Below are 5,960 nucleotides of genomic sequence, written 5' to 3'. Positions count from 1 at the left end.
ATTTAGTAATCCGTGCTTTCAGTTCATGAATAGTAACACGTACAAAATACCGGCTCTATGCAGGTTGAGCCACCCCAAAGAATTCCATCTTCTAAGCATAGGTATGTACATATGCATATACATTCCTGCCATTGAATAACTTCACCTCACGCTCAACTGCTTGCAAAGCATTCATCACAACACTTTCTTTTTGAGCAGAAACTTGCATTACCTGTTGTTGTTGTTGTTGTACCTGTATAAGCATATTCATATTTTGCACCAACTATTGCAAAACATCACTGGAGATTGTATTCAAAGATTCTCCCATCTTGTATTTCCTTCTTCTGACGACCTTTCACGTCGGGTTCACCAATGTCGGAGAGGTTTTTGTCAAAAGATTGAATCCACCGGGGATCAGAGGTAGAAGGAAGTAGAGATAGGAGATGGAAGAGAAGAAAGAGAATAGACCAGAGGTAAACACAACAAAGACAATCACAATGAACTGAAACAATATGTATTAAAAAAACTTGGAATCCTTGCACTACTCGAAAGCAATATCCAAGCATTAGATCTCCTAGAGCCTCTTTGTAGAACAAAACATGCATCAAAATTATAGCTCCTTTGCTGCTCGAAACCTAAATCAGATGGTTCCATTGGTTCCAAAAGGGGGGTAAAACCCCGGGACTCTTGGACGCCTGGTCACGGATCTCCCAAATCACTCCTTCTTCTTTCAGATCAAAGTGCAGTTTTCAACCTGTTTACAATGATCATGACACGAGTGATTTTGTCAATCTGTCTTTTTTATGAAAAACCCATAAGTGACTTAAAAAGCAGCTAGATTTTTGCATGCCATCCTAATCTAGAAGCTTTTCTAACTTTTTTAGATTTTTTTACAATAAATAATATAAAAAATAGGCTAAAATTATCCAAAAATGTAGTATTTTTGGATAATCCATGCAACTCACACTAATACTAATGACTCAGATCACATTGACTCTCTTAATCAATAAGAAGTCGGATGATGATGCATTCAAGAGTTTTTCACACCATGTCTGCGTAGTGGCACGACAGCGTAGGATTGAAGGTCACCACAGGGGTTTGGCGAGAAAACTGGACAAGATAGATGGAGATGTTTCTTCAAGAGATAAGTAGATTACAGTGAATGTTTAAAGGTTTAAGAGAGGTACTTCACGGTCAATCATGGCGGTTTGAGAGAAAAGAATGTATGGGGGTTCAAGAGCTTAGACTCCGGGGATGACAGAGATAAGAGAAGGGTTGAAGGTTTCAAGCCATGTCCTTGAAGAAGTTAATAGAGCTTTCAACTGCATGTTCTTAGCAAAGATCACAAGAGTATTATCTCATAAGTTCTAATTCAAATCAAGCTTGTTTTCTTGACTATAAGAGCAATCAAAAAACAAGTACAATATGCTTTCATGTATCATAAACAACTCTACATCCCATCATTCATACATGATGCCATAGCATGAATCAACTTTGCATGATTACATTCAATGTAGAGTGTTAGGGACAAAAGCTTATGAGTCAATTACAAGGCTTGTAGGGCAAAGAGACTTGCTTCAAGAGAGCTTCAAATTGAGTTCCTGATAAGGATAATTACCATAGCCAAGAAGTAAAAGAAAAAGCTCCTCTTAATTCAACTCAAATCACGATTGAACAAGTGCATATTAATATGACTATCATGGATGGGTTTAAAGTCAAACCAATGGGATTCTTAAGAGAATGGCTAGTCAAGATTGCTAAGGTATAGTTCAAGGTTAACTTATTTTTCTTGAAATGAGTCAACTACGACATGTTTCTTGGCTAAGTATGGATGTGCAACACATGTCTCATCAAGGACTAGGGAAATAGTTTAATCTTTTTAAGAAATAGGAAGGAGATATTTCACATTGAGATAGAGTTTAGGGATTGAAAGCAAGTCTTGGTTGTATAAAAATACCACATTGGATTGATGGTTTGTGTGTGTAAAACTAGTTTTTTCTTAAAATAATTAAATCATGTAGGGGTTGGAAATGTGACTTATTTTGAAATGGTTTATAACATAAAGACATGGGTAGGGGTTGAGAGAAGTTATAGCACTCGCAACCTATTTTCTATACACTCAGTCTTTGTAGTTGTTGCACACCATAGCCATCTCTCTCTCTCTCTCTCTCTCTCTCTCTCTCTCTCCCCTTGCAGTATGGAAGCTCACATCAACCCCTCCACCTTTGTCTACTCAGAGCAACCAGCATCAACAATAACTACCATGGAAGCTGGTACATCTTCTTTCATCCATGAACCTCTCTCTCTAATCAATCTTATATCCATAGTTATTAGATAAAAAAGAAGCACGAGCAATGAAGCAAGGAAAGGAATTGTGGTATGAGAGCTTGACTACAGGTCAAGATAGAACATATGCTTAGTCATGGCTCGATGTTGGTGTAGGTGTAGGTAGACCGAAGGCCTTACAATAAATGAACAACATGAAACTATTGAGGAGCTTATGCATCATCAACCGAGAAATTTAGATGTTGAAGTGAGTCTTGTCTCTAGTGTTCATAACACTTTGACTCAACTCAAGATACCCCACTATACAAGTGAGCTTTTTGTCAAGAGAACCTCTTTGAAGATGAACTTGAATAATGGTGATAGAATAACATCAATCAATCAATCAATCAAGAATTGCTACTATATTGGGTGTTCATCAAATAAATATAGCAGTAGCAAGTACTCAATTGGATATGAAAGATGAGGATGAAGTGTTGCTACCTAGTGCTTGTCAGAGACACCTCAAAATAGCAGTACAACACGTGAGACTAGAGATTTGGTATATGCCTTTTGGACATTGGAGACAAGAGTTTCGCCTAACAAAAAGGATATATGTAAGAAAAGAATTGAGAAAAAATGTGTTATCAAACATCCCATAGATCTTCTCGATGAATCTCGGGTAACATGTTATTCTTGTGATCTTTGATTGCTTGGATTTTGATTTGGACTGATATTCATGAGTGTATTCTAGAATAGTAGGAAAGCCTTTGGACTAGTATCAAATTTGCTATTGTAGATTAATACTTTGTACATCATTAGATCAACAAAACTTGTTGCTTATCATATATGTAGGCCACTTGTTCCATATGTTACCAAAGAAAGTAGGTATACACTACCCAAGCCATTCTAGAGTACCAATTAAGGTATTATGATGCTTAGCAGTCATTCCATATAGTACCAAAAGCTCAAGAACACACCTAAGATTTTCTCTTGAATAGGATTTTACAAGTACCAAGTGTCCCCTTTATAGAACCAAACCCTATGTGGAGTTCAAATTTGGTAGTTTTCCATATAGTAGAGGGTTTTGTATAATTATTGTTAGGTTTCTCTTGTTACTATGTATAATACCAAAGCTTGAAATTGAGCACTAAATTTGAAGCTCGATTGGATAGTAGGAGTGGTCACATACAATACCAAAAGTACTAGCTTTGGTAACAAAGTGTATGCATAATACTAGATTTGGTAATTATTTGTGGTTCTATGCACCAAAATTGGTACTACAATAGATTTGGTGTTGTATTGTACCTTGCATTGTACACAAGCATGTACTATGCTCCAAATATGAAGATGATTTGAATAGAAGGAGTGATATACATTACCAAAATTACCTTATCAAATACCAAAATCAATAATTGATTTGATAAAAAAATTTGTTGCACTAGTTCTATAAAGTACCAAACTTGGTACTACAACAGATTTGGTGCTTCACTGTGCTCTATATAGTAGCCAAGCATGTGCACCAAATATGAAGCTAAAATAATAGTAGGATTGACATACATTATCAAAAGTATATTTGCTAATATCAAATTCTATGCATAGTACCAAATTTGACTCTTTTTTGTGTTGCACTACTTTTATACAGTATCATAATTGGTACTGCAAAAAATTTGGTTGCCTACCTTGAATTGAAGTTGGTATTCTATAATATCAAATTGGTACTCTATCCTAGTTTGCTACTCTGTACTAGTTTGGTAAGGAGTATCAGTTTGGTATTCTTTACCAATTTTGCAAAAACAGTACCAAAATATGGTACTCTATAAACAATACCAATTTTTGATACTATTCTAAATTCATGGGATTTCATAAAAATATTTTGGTTGTTTGTTGTGAAAGTTTGAGCTCTAAGTTATATTGTTTCTATGTGATAGGTTGAGCTCTACAAAGATTTAAGAGTACTTATCCTATAGCGATGCTATCATTTAGATTCTTTAAGAAACTAAAACCATTATTTGTTCAAAAGTTGAAAGAGTGTTGTGCATGTTGTTGTGTACATCATATAGCTAGATGATATATTTCAATGAGGCTTTCAATTGGATACATCAAAACAAGCTTGAGCATCATGGAAAAGGCCATATATGTGCATGCTCTATTTGTTGTGCAAGGAGTGGCTCAAGTCAGTGTTCTACAAACCAAACAATATGTTAGCACATAAGTATTTTGTGGGAATCCATACTGTGCCCAAATCTTGTTGATAGCAATATCATGTAAAGGAATGCTTGCTTGGAACTTGTCCCAAATGTGGTGTAAGCAAGTTATCATTTTTCCTAGACAACATTGCAACATATAGTAGGAAGGTGACTATAAAGGTCTTTAAGGATGTGCAAATTGGATAGGGTTGGTGATAACAAAAGTGAGAATAAGAGAAAGGATCTAGTTGTGGAAAGAATGCAAAGTGCTGCTTTTGTTCATCTCTTTTTAAATCATCTCAAAAGCTTCATCAAGCATAACTTCATATTTGGGTGGCATGCCCAATAGTTCAAAGATTGCTTTTTTAAGTTTCCTAGTGATGTTTTCATGTATATTGTTGATTTTGTAGAGAATTACTCATTTGAAATGCAAAACAAGATCTGATCCATGCATTGGTGGTCAACTTGGGTAACCTTATTGGTGCACATCTCTTACGTGAGAAACTTAGTAAGGTGCTATTGAGAAGACACTACATTTTTACATATTAGATGACAATTTCCATGACATGTTGTTTGTTCAACATTGTTTTATGCTTCATGGCAAGTGACTGAAACAATAGGGGCATCATCTGCAATATCATTGGGTATGGTTAGATGGCACTCTTTATTTAAGGGATGCAAACCTTTCTATTTTGTGTCAAGGTACTATTAGCTCATAAGCTTACACTCATGATGCATAACTTCTTCACCTCATGACATGGAAAAGGAGAGCATGATGGTGCATGTATTGTCATAAAGAGAACCCTCACTCATGAGAATCTAAAACCATATGGTTGGCCTATGAAGTGTGCAATTGATGTTGTGTAGAGACGAGCTCATGCTCAACCACCAAGACCCACAGACCACTTATTGTTCAAGCATTTCAAGTGAGCACTAATGGCTACCTCTCGCATAGCCGATGTGCTATCCCTATCTAAGAGTGTAGTGAGCTTACCTTAATGCCGGATTGAGTTGCTTCCACTCTCAAGCACTCCGATAGCTCTTTGATTTGTGATGCAACCTCAAGCATCCTCAAGCCTCTTCCTCCAAGCTCCATCCTCCATAGTCACGTGCAAGAGAAGAGAAGAGAAGAGAGGAAGAAGAGAGAAGATGGTGGAGGGCTTCATCTCCAAGATCCCTCACCCTCACACACTCACTCCCTCACTCACGCACACTCCCTCCCTCAAGCACTCACAAGCAAGAAAGAAAGATAAGAGAAGAAGAAGAGTCCACTTTGCCACACACCAAAGGATGAGCTCTCATTCACTTTTTGAACTTTATATACATGCCCTAAAATCCCATGGGCATCCATCTCCTTTTTACATGGCCAGCCGCTAGGCCCTTTTTTCCCTTGTCCTATCTTCCTAGCTTCCTTCCTATCGCCCATCTTGCACGAGTGAGAGCCCAATGCTCTCAAAACAAATCATGATGCACCTTGCACTCTTTTACAAAATTATTGACTTGCACTTTTTCTTATGTGCCTTTCTCCTT

General features: G+C 36.8%; 1 pseudogene; it reads left to right on the top strand.

Annotated features, from left to right (window-relative positions):
• The first annotated feature begins 4,308 nt into the window (after window positions 1-4,308).
• LOC148029953 (uncharacterized) lies at window positions 4,309-5,050 on the top strand (annotated as a pseudogene).
• Window positions 5,051-5,960: the final 910 nt, after the last annotated feature.

This window comes from Lygodium microphyllum, chromosome 10 (genome assembly GCF_053477565.2).
Source record: "Lygodium microphyllum isolate KBCC chromosome 10, Lygodium_microphyllum_v1.1.10, whole genome shotgun sequence".
NCBI lineage: Eukaryota > Viridiplantae > Streptophyta > Polypodiopsida > Schizaeales > Lygodiaceae > Lygodium > Lygodium microphyllum.
The sequence above is the reverse complement of the archived record's forward strand: the minus strand, read 5'-3'. Positions and strand labels throughout refer to the sequence as shown.